Source organism: Athene noctua, chromosome 4, assembly GCF_965140245.1.
Source record: "Athene noctua chromosome 4, bAthNoc1.hap1.1, whole genome shotgun sequence".
In the NCBI taxonomy this organism is placed as follows: domain Eukaryota; kingdom Metazoa; phylum Chordata; class Aves; order Strigiformes; family Strigidae; genus Athene; species Athene noctua.
In genome coordinates, this window is record NC_134040.1 from 86,038,882 (window position 1) to 86,053,107 (window position 14,226).

At 64.7% G+C, this 14,226-nt stretch overlaps 1 long non-coding RNA gene across 1 annotated transcript; it reads left to right on the forward strand.

The window, feature by feature from the left end:
• Nucleotides 1-8,610: 8,610 nt before the first annotated feature.
• Nucleotides 8,611-11,907, forward strand: LOC141959832 (uncharacterized). The gene is made up of 4 exons (XR_012633512.1): nt 8,611-8,686; nt 9,763-9,879; nt 10,223-10,373; nt 11,720-11,907. It is a non-coding gene; the product is annotated as an uncharacterized LOC141959832 (long non-coding RNA).
• Nucleotides 11,908-14,226: the final 2,319 nt, after the last annotated feature.

Here is a 14,226-nt window from a genome sequence, read left to right on the forward strand (position 1 = left end):
CAGGGGCGGTGGAGGGTCCAAGCCTTGCTGAACGCGGCCAGGAGCCCGGAGGAGAAAAGCGCCCGTCGTAGACATCCCTGCAGGAAGTGCTGGAGCATGGACTGGGTGAGGAAAGCCAATCTGGGAGTTTTTTTCGCAAGGAGGGGGGATGGTGGTGGTGGTGGGAGGGCGGCCGGGGTTCGGGTGGTGCTGTGGCCAGCTCTCGCCGGGGACCAGCATCGCTCTCGGACCTGACGGCATCCTCCTGCCCTTGCAGCAGGCGGCGGAGCGGCGTGGAGGTCTCCGTCCTGTACCGCTGCAGGCCAAGAGGGAGTGGGACAAGGCGCGGAGGAAGTCTGGGCAGCAAGAGGAGGAAGGAGAAGGGCGCTCTGGGCAAAGGGACCTCCCTGTCACCGGGGCTGTGGTTGCACCAGCGTGTTGCCAGGACCTTTGGTGCCCTGACCGGCTTTGTGCCGGGTGACCCCCCTGTAAGCAGGGCACGGGTCTTTGGGTTTTTGCCGGCCTTTTGCCACGTCACCCCGTGGTCAGGCTGCCGGGCAGGTGGCAACCCTCTAAGGGGGGTGAGCGGCGCCATCTCTGCGGCCGGGGCGGGAAGCGGAGCTCCTGAAGCGCGCCGTGGTGGTGAGCCGCAGCCAGGCCGGCCGGCCTGTAACTTGGGCGCGGGGGGAGGCCTGGCAGCGGGGCCGGGGCCTCTGCTCTGTCCTCCGGGTGGGGGAGCTGGCGCCTGGCTGCGCCTTCCTTCCGAGCACCAGCTCCTCGAGAAGCAAGACAAGGCATCGTGAAGGAGCTGCGAGGCCAGAGCGAGGGAGAGGAGGAGCGGCGGGCTGAAGAGAGGGCTGGGGGGAGAGGCGGGAGCTCAGGGCAGAGGGGCCTCCCCACGGCACCGTTGCCGGCACCTTTGGTGTCCTGGCCGGCGCTGCGCCGGGTGACCTCCCTGTAAGCAGGGCTCGGGTCTCTGGCCTTTTGCCCCCTTGCCCCGACGGTTTGGCTGCCCGGAGAGAGGGGCGACCCTTTAAGGAGAGAGCGGCACCGTCCCCGCACCGAGGGGCAAATGGGGCTCTCTGGCCCCCAAGCCTGCCCTGTAGGCAGGGGAGGGCTGTTTCCCCGGCCCTGGCGGCCTTCTGCCTGCTGGCGGCCTGGCCAGCGTGACCCCCTGGAGTCGGGGCGCGTCGCGGCACTTGTCCCTTGGTCCCCCGCGAAGCCCCGTGGCACGTTGAGTCCCTCTGGGCTCCGTGCGTCCGGGGGGTCAGGTCCGAGGCTCTGCTCTCTTGCTCGCGGGAGGGGACGGCTCCCCAGACATTGGCTGCACAGAGCTCGCTCTCTCTCCTGGGAAGTTTTCTTTCCCCCTGTCCGTGTCCGTGTGCCTGCCTGTGTCCGCGTCGGTGCGAGTGAGCGAGTGAAGGAGCTTCTTGTTTAGGCCCCTGTTGAAATCGCTGCAGCGTACTTAGCTTAAACTTCCCGGGAGGGAAAGAGGGGCTCTGTGCAGCAACAGGGGGTCGGTCCCCGCTGAGCCCGCGAGCGGAGGGCGAGTCCCGGCTGGCCCCTCCTTTCCAAGGACGGAGCCAAGCCGCGTGACCCGCCCGCTCTCTGGGCCTGGGTGGCTGCCTGTCCTGCTGGCGACCTGCCAGCGTGCCGGCCCCGTACTCGGGGCGAGTGCCACGAGCCGTGGAGCCCTCTGACCCGACGGCCCTGTAAGCAGGGTTGTGCCCGTCCCCCGCCCTCGGCAGGAGGAGCGGGTAGCGAGCGGGCGTCTGCGGCCCCCGGCCTTCGAGGGCAAAGGCTCGGCAGTTGTGTCCCCTTCACCGAGAACCGCGGTAGCCTCTAGAAACGCAGGGAACGGCCCTGAGCCAAGTACCTGCCCCAGAGTCCTCGAGACCCTCCCAGAGTTGCCCAGGACGCTCTTGTCCCACAGCAGCCGTGGTGACAGGGAGGGCCCTTTGCCCGCAGCCCCTTTCTCTTTCCCCGGTTTCAGCGTGCCGCTCCTCCTCTCGCTTGCCCTCGCCTCGTAGTTTCTTCCGCAGGCCACGGATGCCTCTTCCTTCTTCCTTCTCCGGGAGCTGGTGCCTGGAAGGACGGCGCGGTCGGGCGCCAGCTCCTCTGCCTGGACGACGGGGAAGCCGGCCGCCTGAGGGACCTTCCCTCAGCGTGCTCTGGCCCCCGGCCCTCCCTCCTCCCTCCTGCCCCCTGCCCCGGCCTGAGCCGCCTCAGACCCCATTTTCTCACCTGGTGGTGCCCGGCGGCCTGGGGGCTTAAAGCATAGAGGGAGAGGGGACAGGGGTACGGCAGGGCAGGGGGAGATTTAGGGGGACAGGCAGCACGGGTGGGCCTCAGCCGCCAGCCCCTTGCAACCAGCTGCTCCGCAGTGACGCGGCAGCTTCTCCCAAGCGATGAGGAACCCCCCTCGGGAAGTTCTGCTTCCCCAGCCCCCAGAACCTCTTGGGAAAGGGCCGCTGCTGCCGATTCACCTGCCTTCAGGGCAGACAGCGCCCAGCACTCTCGATAGTGCTTGGCTGGCGCCTTGTGTGGGGTGGCGGCCCTGTTAGCGGGGTGCGGGTCAGGGCGCCCCTGTAGCGGAGAGGAGGGGCCTCGTGGGCCTTTGGGACCGGGGCTGCCCTGTAAGTCGGGGCCTGGCCCGTGCCCTGCAGTCCCGGGCACTTCGCAGTCCCGGCAGCGGCTCGAGCCCCCTGTAAGCAGGGGCGCAGCCTCTGTGGCCGCCGTTTTGCATGCCCAGCTCCATTTGCCCAGAGTGCCCGATTCCGAGCCCAGCTCCAGCGCCAGCCGCGACTCCACGTGTGGCAGCACCGGAGTACCGATTGGGTAAGAAAAGCCGATCTGTGAGGTTTTTTTTTGGGGGGGGGGGTATAGAGGAATAGTGGTGTGGGAGGGCGGCCAGGGTTCGGGTGGTGCCGTGTCAGGCTCTCGCCGGGGACCGTCGTCCCTCTCAGGCCTGACGGCACCCTCCTGCTCTTGCAGCACTTGGTGGTGGAGAAGGGAGAGACATCCACCGCGTGCGGAAGGCCGTGCAAGGCAAGGGTTAGCAGGAGGAGCAGCGAAGGAAGTCTGGGCAGCAAGCGGAAGAAAGAGAAGCGCGCTCTGGGCAAAGCGCCGCTGTGAGGGGCGGAGCGGCCGTCTGAGGGAAAGGGGAGCGCAAGTCGGCGCTGCCTCAGCAAGAAATGGATCGACTCGGGGCCGAGGGATTGGAGCCACCTTGGCAGGGGATCAAAGCTGCTGCAGGGTGGGGGGCCAGTGCCGTCGCCTAGGAGGGGCAGCAGACCTGCGTCAGGGCGCATGGGGGGGGACTGGAGCTGCATGAGGAGGGACCGCCATCACCTCAGGGGCTGAGGAGGGTCCAGGCCCTGACGGACGCTGCCAGGAGCCGCCAGACGCTGCCAGGAGCCCATTGCAGACGAGAGCCTGTCACGGTCCCTGCACGAAGCACTGGAGCACCGACTGGGTGAGGAAAGCCGATCTGCGAGGTTTTTTCGCGGGGTGGGTGGTGGGAGGGCGGCCGGGGTTCGGGTGGTGCTGTGGCCAGCTCTCGCCGGGGACCAGCATCGCTCTCGGACCTGACGGCATCCTCCTGCCCTTGCAGCAGGCGGCGGAGCGGCGTGGAGGTCTCCGTCCTGTACCGCTGCAGGCCAAGAGCGGAGGAAGTCTGGGCAGCAAGAGGAGGCAGGAGAAGGGCGCTCTGGGCAAAGGGACCTCCCCGTCACCGGGGCTGTGGTCGCACCAGCGTGTCGCCAGGACCTTCGGTGCCCTGGCCGGCTTTGTGCCGGGTGACCCCCCTGTAAGCAGGGCTCGGGTCTTTGGGTTTTTGCCGGCCTTTTGCCACGTCACCCCGTGGTCAGGCTGCCGGGCAGGTGGCAACCCTCTAATGGGGGTGAGCGGCGCCGTCTCTGCGGCCGGGGCGGGAAGCGGAGCTCCTGAAGCGCGCCGTGGTGGTGAGCCGCAGCCAGGCCGGCCGGCCTGTAACTTGGGCGCGGGGGGGGGCCTGGCAGCGGGGCCGGGGCCTCTGCTCTGTCCTCCGGGTGGGGGAGCTGGCGCCTGGCTGCGCCTTCCTTCCGAGCACCAGCTCCTCGAGAAGCAAGACAAGGCATCGTGAAGGAGCTGCGAGGCCAGAGCGAGGGAGAGGAGGAGCGGCGGGCTGAAGAGAGGGCTGGGGGGAGAGGCGGGAGCTCAGGGCAAAGGGGCCTCCCCACGGCACCGTTGCCGGCACCTTTGGTGTCCTGGCCGGCGCTGCGCCGGGTGACCTCCCTGTAAGCAGGGCTCGGGTCTCTGGCCTTTTGCCCCCTTGCCCCGACGGTTTGGCTGCCCGGAGAGAGGGGCGACCCTTTAAGGAGAGAGCGGCACCGTCCCCGCACCGAGGGGCAAATGGTGCTCTCTGGCCCCCAAGCCCGCCCTGTAGGCAGGGGAGGGCTGTTTCCCCGGCCCTGGCGGCTTTCTGCCTGCTGGCGGCCTGGCCAGCGTGACCCCCTGGAGTCGGGGCGCGTCGCGGCACTTGTCCCTTGGTCCCCCGCGAAGGCCCGTGGCACGTTGAGTCCCTCTGGGCTCCGTGCGTCCGGGGGGACAGGTCCGAGGCTCTGCTCTCTTGCTCGCGGGAGGGGACGGCTCCCCAGACATTGGCTGCACAGAGCTCGCTCTCTCTCCTGGGAAGTTTTCTTTCCCCCTGTCCGTGTCCGTGTGCCTGCCTGTGTCCGCGTCGGTGCGAGTGAGCGAGTGAAGGAGCTTCTTGTTTAGGCCCCTGTTGAAATCGCTGCAGCGTACTTAGCTTAAACTTCCCGGGAGGGAAAGAGGGGCTCTGTGCAGCAACAGGGGGTCGGTCCCCGCTGAGCCCGCGAGCGGAGGGCGAGTCCCGGCTGGCCCCTCCTTTCCAAGGACGGAGCCAAGCCGCGCGGTCGTAGCACGGCCGACGCGTGACCCGCCCGCTCTCTGGGCCTGGGTGGCTGCCTGTCCTGCTGGCGACCTGCCAGCGTGCCGGCCCCGTACTCGGGGCGAGTGCCACGAGCCGTGGAGCCCTCTGACCCGACGGCCCTGTAAGCAGGGTTGTGCCCGTCCCCCGCCCTCGGCAGGAGGAGCGGGTAGCGAGCGGGCGTCTGCGGCCCCCGGCCTTCGAGGGCAAAGGCTCGGCAGTTGTGTCCCCTTCACCGAGAACCGCGGTAGCCTCTAGAAACGCAGGGAACGGCCCTGAGCCAAGTACCTGCCCCAGAGTCCTCGAGACCCTCCCAAAAGCGCCCAGGATGCTCTTGTCCCACAGCAGCCGTGGTGACAGGGAGGGCCCTTTGCCCGCAGCCCCTTTCTCTTTCCCCGGTTTCAGCGTGCCGCTCCTCCTCTCGCTTGCCCTCGCCTCGTAGTTTCTTCCGCAGGCCACGGATGCCTCTTCCTTCTTCCTTCTCCGGGAGCTGGTGCCTGGAAGGACGGCGCGGTCGGGCGCCAGCTCCTCTGCCTGGACGACGGGGAAGCCGGCCGCCTGAGGGACCTTCCCTCAGCGTGCTCTGGCCCCCGGCCCTCCCTCCTCCCTCCTGCCCCCTGCCCCGGCCTGAGCCGCCTCAGGCCCCATTTTCTCACCTGGTGGTGCCTGGCGGCCTGGGGGCTTAAAGCATAGAGGGAGAGGGGACAGGGGTACGGCAGGGCAGGGGGAGATTTAGGGGGACAGGCAGCACGGGTGGGCCTCAGCCGCCAGCCCCTTGCAACCAGCTGCTCCGCAGTGACGCGACAGCTTCTCCCAAGCGATGAGGAACCCCCCTTGGGAAGTTCTGCTTCCCCAGCCCCCAGAACCTCTTGGGAAAGGGCCGCTGCTGCCGATTCACCTGCCTTCAGGGCAGACAGCGCCCAGCACTCTCGATAGTGCTTGGCTGGCGCCTTTTGTGGGGTGGCGGCCCTGTTAGCGGGGTGCGGGTCAGGGCGCCCCTGTAGCGGAGAGGAGGGGCCTCGTGGGCCTTTGGGACCGGGGCTGCCCTGTAAGTCGGGGCCTGGCCCGTGCCCTGCAGTCCCGGGCACTTCGCAGTCCCGGCAGCGGCTCGAGCCCCCTGTAAGCAGGGGCGCAGCCTCGGTGGCCGCCGCTCTGCATGCCCAGCTCCGTTTGCCCAGAGTGCCCGACTCCGAGCCCAGCTCCAGCGCCCGCTGCGACTCCACGTGTGGCAGCACCGGAGCACCGATTGGGTAAGAAAAGCCGATCTGTGAGGTTTTTTCGGGGGGGCGGGGGTATAGGGCTGTGTGAGGGCGGCCGGTGTTCAGGTGGTGCTGTGGCCAGCTCTCACCCAGGACCGTCGTCGCTCTCAGACCTGATGGCATTCTCCTGCTCTTGCAGCAGTTGGTCGTGGAGAAGAAGGGAGAGACATCCACCGCGTGCAGAAGGACCTGCGAGGCAAGAGCGAGCGGGAGGAGTAGCGGCAGCGGTCCGCCAAAGAGGCGAGAGAAAGCCCTCCTGGGCAGGGGATCTCCCTGTCACCTGGGCTGTGGTCGCCTCAAGCGTCCCTGCCCCTTTGGGGATGTTTTCTTTGCCTCGTGAGCAAGTACTCGGCTCTTGGTAGTTCTCCAGTTTTAGAACCTGCTCCCATTCCACCTGACGATGACCCAACTTCCTGAAGTTTTCTCAAAACTCCTTTCTGTACTTGGATGTGGCTGCACCAGCCGTGGGGAGCGGGAGGGCTCTGCAGCCACCCGCAGCGCCCTTTGAGGCTGCGTGGGATGCCGGGGGAAGAGCAGTCGGGAGCAGGGTTTTGGAGGTGGATTCCCCTGCTCTGAGTGCTTCTCTTTCCGCACCTGTACGGGGAAGGAAGCGGCTGGATCTCAGCCTCTGGAGGAGCACGTTCCTCTTCCCTGCCCCAAAAGGGCGTTTGTGCCCACCCTTTCCCCATCTGTTCAGTGCCGGGGGTGCTCAGTCAGATGCTTTCTCCAACTGCGTGTTCCCCATTTAGCTCCTTTTCTGCCCAACTCGGCTTTAACCGCTGCCTGCCACGTGGCGCTGCGCGTGGGATTTGAACCTTTGGCAGCCGCTGGAATGTTTGCGGCGTGTGTTGGTCCTGGCTGCTTGCAAGGGGACTCTCGGGGTGAAGCGCTAAGGCTTGGACAATAGGGCCAAGCCAGAGTTGACTTGTAGACGAGTCCTGTGTATTTTGTAACTGTTAACCATTGTGCTAACAGGTATTTTACTAAGTGATAACCAACCACCTATTCCGATGTAAAAAGTGGAAGTATTGAAGCCTGAACAACAGGCCCTGAGCCGAAGCTGCTCACTCAGTATGTCATCGTTAGTGAAAGAGGTGTGGAAGACGTAGCTCTCTTGAATGTACATTTATCTTTCTTTGTGTGGGGATAAAATAACCGGGTCGTGGAGACCGTAGTCTGGCCCTGTGGCCTGACGTGAGCCCTTGCACCTAGTCTGCCTGGGTAAGCAGAGGAGCTCCCTTAGCTTCTCCCCTGAGCCCTGGCCAGGCTCCGGGGGAATCTAATGTGAGATTGAAACCAGATATTTCCGCTCCAAACCAAGGTGCCAGCTCTTCTGGCTTGCCGATTTTGGGGTATAGAAGGGTGGACCTGCTCACAGCGACTTTGGAGGCCTCACCTACGGGTGGACGCACCGCGTAGGGTTTCCCACTTGCCGGGAAAGGCTCTGCAAACCCTCGCTGTAACCGGGGCTGCCTGCGGGTCTGGGTGGTGGCAACGGGTGCAGGTGCTGAGGGATCTTTTTTAATCGCTGTTCCCTCTCTCTCAGGCAGTCAGGATTTGATGCGTTACCCTGTATTTTCCTATCTGTGTGAGTGCACTATTCCGTCTTTCCTGACTGCGTGTTTTCCATATTCTTCTGTTATTTAGTTATTTCTAATAAAATACGCCTGCTCCTTTCACTCCGGTGTCTGAGTTGAATTGATATCCCTAATCAGCAAAACGGGGGGAGATGAGGTGGCGCTTTCCAGAGCCGAGGTCGGTGTCGGTTTGGCTTTGGGCTGAGCTGTAGCCGCCGCGGCGCTAGTTCCTGGCAAGGGGACGGACGGGGGAGCTGTCGGGGCCAGAGCTGCCGTAAATATAATCAGACAGCTTGCTCGGGTTCTCCAGCTCCTAGCGTACGCTCCAGAAGAGCGGCTGAACGCGGGCAGAAATGTTCCTGGATTTATCTGGGTTTTTTTAAAAAACTATTTCTGCTATCACCAGGATTTGAAAAACTAAATTGGATAAATGTGAGTTTAGGAAAAATATCTAACAATACGTGTGCTTTTAATAGTTACTGTACTGGTCTCCCAGGGACCGAAGTTACGCTGTTTCGTCCTTAAAACAACTCTGCGCTCCCGTGTCGCGTTGTCACAGGCTTTCCTCCCCCTTCCACCCGTCCAAAGAGCCCTGAGGCTGCTCTGACCGACACTTCGGTCACCCCGCTGAGTTCTGGGTCACAAGGCGAGACTGCGCTGCCCTGCGCTGCGGCCGTGCCGGAGCTCCTCCCTCTCCGGGGGGTTATAAGATTTGGCAGCGTCGGTCCCGTCGGCCCGCGCACCGGAGCGGTCTCGTCCAGCGGCTGCTCCCGCTGGCCGGGGAAGGTTCCCCCGGCGGGGAGAGGCGACCTGCGGCGTGCGCGTGCGCGGCGGCGGCCCCCGGAGTGCGCGTGCGCGGCGGCGGCCCCGCGACCGGAGGACCGGCGGCCCGTAGAGCGCGAGCTCGGAGGAGCGACGGGCACCTCCGGCGTTTATTAACGGTGCTGGTCGCTATAGTTACCGGGGGGGGGGAGCGTGGGCCGGGCCGGAGGAGCCGCAGGGGCGGGCAGGGAGGCTGCAGGCAGCGCCCCCTCCCTGTCCGGGGCCGGTGCTGGAGGAGGAGCCGGTGCGAGCCGAGGCAGGAGCGGGGCCGCGCGGCCGGGCGGCTGCGGGGAAAGGTGCGGCGGGACCGGGGGCGGAGGCCGCTCCGCGTCGGGGCCGGGCGGCGGCGGCGCTGCCCGGAGCCGCGCGGGGCTGCGCTCGGCCGGGCTTCCGGGTGCGCGGGCGGCGCGGCGGGAGCCGTAGTCACGTGCAGGGGGCTTCCGGTCGGCCATGTTGGCTCCCCGGGGCACGCCGGGAGCTGCAGTTTCTGCGCTCTCGGTTCCCCGCAGCCGCGGCGCTGGCGGGCGCGCGCGGCACGGCACAGCCCTCGGTACCGGCGCGGCCCCGCGGCGCGGCCCGAGACGCGGTTTTGTGGCGGTTTCCCGCGGGCTGCCCGCGGCTCCCCGAGACGCGGTGTGCCCCCCGGCCCGGGGGTGCGCATGCGCGGCCGCGGCGTCTCCCGGGAGTGCGCGTGCGCGGCGGAGGTGAGTGTTGGGGCTGCGGCCGGGCCGGGCCGCGGCAATAAGGGTCCCTGCCGCCTCCGTGCCCCCTCCCGAGGCCGCGCTGGGGCCGCGCGTGTCCGTTCCTGCCCCGGGGATGCCGCCGGCTGCGCCCAGCTCGGGCTGGCGTGGGGTGTCTCTGCCCGGCCTGGCGCTCCTCACGGCTCGGGGGCCAGAAGGGACGGGCGGAGCCGAGCCTTCCCGGCCGTGGGCAGCGGGGCGGGAGCCGCCGCGGCTGGAGCTGGAGGGGCCGGAGAAAGGGAAGGAAGGAGAACGTCAAGGGCATGTGGGCAGCAGCCGCCTCGCCCTGCAGGGGGAGAGCGCCTGCCTCTCCGGGTGAGCGAGGAGCCCTCTGCACAGTCCGCAGCGGGCCGGACCCAGGCGCGGAACGGCCGCGGAGCGAGCGAGCGAGCGAGGCTGCGTGTGTCGGAAGCCACGTCTTGTAAGAGCCGAGAGACACCCGCGTATTCTTTTAGGGGGAGGTCAGCCGGGCGAGTGGAGTTTCAGAAGAAGAGGAGGGGCAGGAGGAAGGAAGGAGAAAGAAGCATCTGACCTGTCCAGTTCTCCCGGCAGTGCCGGGAGCGAGAGCCGCGGTGAGTCCCGGGCCCTCGGGGCCCTGTCGCCCCCCTTGTATGTCCCAGTCCCTTCCCGCCCTTCTCTTTCCCATGCTGTGATTTTTTTTTTCTTCTTCTCTAGATCTTTTCTTTCTTTTCTTCTGCCTTGCTCCCCCTTCCTCTCTCACTTTCTCTCTCGTCTTGCTGCTCCCTTTTCTTTTTCTGTCTGCACTTCTGACTGCTTGTTCTGTACCTTTTGCATCACTCCTCAGTCCATTTCTCTCTCGATCCTTCCGTTCTGCTCCTCACTTCTCGGTTTCTCGCTCTTTCCTCTGTCCTACTCCTGCACGTAGTGTGTGATTGAATGAGGTTCTGTGTCTAGCAGGCCTCATCTCGTAAGAGCTGTGAGACACCTACATCTTCTCCTAAGTGGAGGACAGCCAGGCACCTGGAGCTGTAGAAGAGGAAGGGAGAAGGCAAACAGAAGGAGGAGTCTGACCTGTCAAATTCTCACGGCAGCGCGGAGAACTGCAGTAAGTCCCGAGCTCTTGGGCCCCTCTCATCCCTCTTGTGTGGCCTGGTCCCTCCCTGTCTTTCTCCTAGACTCCTCTCTTTCTGGTGCTGCTCAACTTTTTTTGCTCACCCGTATCTTCCGTCTTGCTTGGAGCATCTCCCTGTCCCCGTCTTGTAGGTCTTCCCTTTCTCTGCCCTGTACCCTGCCGCTCTTGTTGCCTTTCTCCATCCCTCTCTGTCCAGCTCCCTGTTCCTATTGATGCCCCTTTCTTCTTCCTGCACCCGCTGCTATTCCCTGCGATCTCCATCTCTCTCTTTCCTGCTCCCTGTCCCCCGTTTTTCATTCCTACCTCCGTCCCTCATAGCCTGTCTGGCCTTTTTCCTCCGTGTCTTTCTCTCTGGCTGACTCCCTTCTGCTGTTTTTCATTTCCTCCCTATCCATCTTGTTGCCCATCGCTCTTTTGTCTTCTCTCTCTCCATGTGTCGCTGTCTGTCTTCCAGTCACTGGTCTTTAATTCCTCCCTCTTCCCTGTAGCTTGCTGCTATTTTTTTTTCCCTGTTCTCCATCATGCTCTGCTGGGTGCCCTGTCCCTGTTTATCAATTCCTCCCTCTGCCCTGCGGTCTGTCTCTTTTCACCATTTAATTTTTGCCTCGCTCTCTCTCTGTCTGGCTCCTTGTGCCAGGTTTGCGAATTCCTTCCTCTGTGCCCCGTACCCCCTGTGATCTTTGCTGCTTTGTGGCCTGTTTCTGGCTGGCGCTCTGTTACTATTCAGTAATTCCTCTCTCGATGCCTTGTAGTCTGTTGCTTTTGTCTTTTCTCCATCTCTCTGTCTCTGTTTCCCCTGTTTTAGAATACACCCCCCCACCCCCACCCCCACCCCCCTTCTTTCTGTATGCATCAGGATTAGTTTTTGGCTCCAGGTCTCTTTTTTTCTGTGTCTCTGTCCCTGTTTCCTAATTCTTCCTTCTCTGCCCTGTCACATGTAGCGATGTGATTTGTTTTGTGTTCCTTCCCATGGTTTGCTGTCCTGACTCCCCATCGCTGTTGCTTTTTCCTCCCTCTGTGCCCTGTTCTCTGGAGCTTTTTGGTCTTTCTTCCATCTTGCTTGGTCTAGCTCCCTGCTCCCCCCCCTTTTTTTTTTCCCCTCCATGTCTGTTGTGCCACCCATCCCAGCTTTTTTTTTGCCTGTTTTCTTCTCTCCCTGCTGCTTTTTTTTCTGCATATCCACGTTGGGTTCCCTGTCCCCATCCTCTCACCGCCCCATTGCTCATCTCTTGTTTTCTCTCTACCCCTGTACTAGTCAGCTAGCTGCCACCTTTCTTCTGTCTTCTTGTGTCCTGCATCTTGCTCCTCATGTTTGGCAGTTTCCAGCTCTGCCCTGCAGCTTGTTGCTCCAGGAACCGACTGACTGTTCCCGGCTGGACTGAGGAGCGTGGCTCCGGGAACAAGCGCCAAGGTGTGCCAGGAGCAGGGGCAGCATTAGGGGCCCTGAGCCCCGGAGCAGACTCACTCCCTTCTGGGACTTGTTCTGTGTGTGACTGAATAAACACTTGCTGGCTGCCGGCTGCCTTTTGTGCTTCCTTTGCCCCAGGTGAGGGGCTGGGAGGGGTGATGATGCTCTGTGGGGGTGGGTGATGGCCTCCAGCTGTGGGCTGGGGCTGGAGGGGCCCCAGGTGTGGGCAGTGAGGCTGATGGCAGCGGCCCCTCCCTGTAAAGGGCTTGCTCCGGGTGGAGGGGCGGGGCGGGGCGGGTGCTGCTGTTAAGAGCAAGGCAGCCGTCGGAGGGGTCGGTGTCAACCAAGGGAGGAGCAGAGCAGTCGCTGAGCATTGCTGGGCCCTGGCTGCACCGAGGGAGAAGGTGAGTGGAGCCGTGCCATCAGCTGGCAGCTCCTGGGGAGGATGGCGGTGCCTGCAGGGTGGCAGTGTTGGAGGTGGTGGCAGGGGCTGCCCCGAGCCGGTGGTGAGGCTTCTGGGTGCACTGGTGGGGGTTCGGAGGGGTGAGCAACGGTGTTGCTGCAGGGTCAGAAAGCAGAGAAAACCGCCTCTCGCAACCCAGCGGGAGCTGTGGTCCTGGCGTGTGGGGTTTCTGGCCAGCCGCGTTGGTTCCCTGGGTCACGCTGGGATGCGGGGTCTTACAGCGCTTGGCGTGCAGGCGGCCGTGCCGCGTTGGCCAGCGCGTGCCAGGAGCTGTAGGTTCTGCAGACTCGGCTGCCAGGCAGCCGCACCGCTCGTGGGCGCCCGTAGTGCGGCGCAGTCCTCGCTACCGCCGCGGCCCTTGTGGCGCAGCACGAGGGATAGTTTTGTTGCCGCTTTCACGTGGATTCCCGGGGGCTTCCAGCTGCTCCCCACCAAGCGTCGTGCCCGTTCCTCGAGAGCGTGTGCGCAGTGACGTGCCGCTCGGCCGCCGCTCGCGCGGGGGGTGGCGCTCGCCTGCGCTAACCGCCGCTGCCTGGCAAACGCCACACGGTGCTGTCGGTGGGCGACACAGAGGTGGCCCCGTGCCCCACGCTGCCGCCCGCCAGCAACGTCAGTGCGATGCTCTGATGCCCGTGGGGGGATGCGGCCACGCTCGGTGCCCCCTCCTGGTAAGGAAATGCTGCCGCCGCCCCACGTCACGCTGCCGGCGGGCGCTCGGTGCGCGAAGGGCAGGACTGCAGCGCCGGCCCCGCACAGGTGTGCGGCACCGCCAGAGCCGCCTTCCTGCTGCCGCAGCGTGAGGCTTGCTGGGCGTGATTCCTGGGGGTGGGCGAGGGCCGAGGCCGCCGGTGAGGCCGGCCAGCCCCTTTGGCAGGTGTGGGGGCCCCTCCTGCCCGCTGGCCACACGGCAGCGGTGGGGCAGGAAGCTTCACACCGCCTGCTGTGTCAGGCCTCGGCTCTCCTGGAGGTGATCCGGGCCGGGGGAGCCCCAGGGAGTTACCCGAGAGCTGGGACAAAGGCAGAGGGGAAGAAGATGGGTGTCCCCCGGGGGTTGGTGCTGGGTGCCTCCCCAGCTTGCCAGAGCTCCCCTTGAGCTGGCACTGGCCTCGCCTGCACCGTGTCCTGGCCCCAGGTCTCGCACCTCACCCTGAAGCCCGTCCCGTAGCCCCAGGTCACCCCCGAGCCCCGCGGGGATGGCGGCAAGCCGGCCCTTGGCGCCTCCGCAGGAGCCCCAGTGGAAGGGGGGCTCCGGCCAGGGGCGATCTACGGTAATAACGGCAGTCGCTTCACCTTCTCCCAGAGGCCTCACCGGGGCCGCGCTTGCCTGTTCCTTCCCTGGGGATGCTGTCGACTGGACCCACTTCAGAACTGTGTGGGGTTCTCTGCCTGCCCTTGTGCTCCTCGCAGCAGAGAGGTGAGAAGGGACAGGCCCCTGGGACGTTTTCTGGCTGTGGACAGGAGCTGTCACAGCTGAAGCTGGAGAGGCCTGAGAAAGGGAAAGAAGAAAATCAAGGGCATGTGGGCAGCAGCTGCCTTCCACTGCAGGAAGAGAGAGCCTGCCTCTCTGGGCGAGGCAGGAGCCCTCTGTACAGTCCGCAGCGGGCCGGACCGCCAGCGTGCGATCAGGGTCCGTGCGCGTCACCCAGAGCGCGGTACGGCCGCGCAGCGTGCGAGCGAGGCCACACGTGCAGGAAGCTGCGTTTTGTAAGAGCCGAGAGACACCCGCGTGTTCTTTGAGGTGGAGGGCAGCTGAGCGACTGCACCTCCAGAAAAGGAAAGGAGGAGAGAAGGAGAAAGAAGGGTCTGAATTGGCAAATTTTTCCTGGCAGCGCTGAGAGCGACACCTGCGGTGAGTCGCGGACCCTCGGGCCCTGTTGCCCCTCTTGGACGTTTTGGGCTGTCCCCTGGCCCCCTCTCTATCCCATGCTGCTATGATTTTTGTTGTTTTTTTCTTC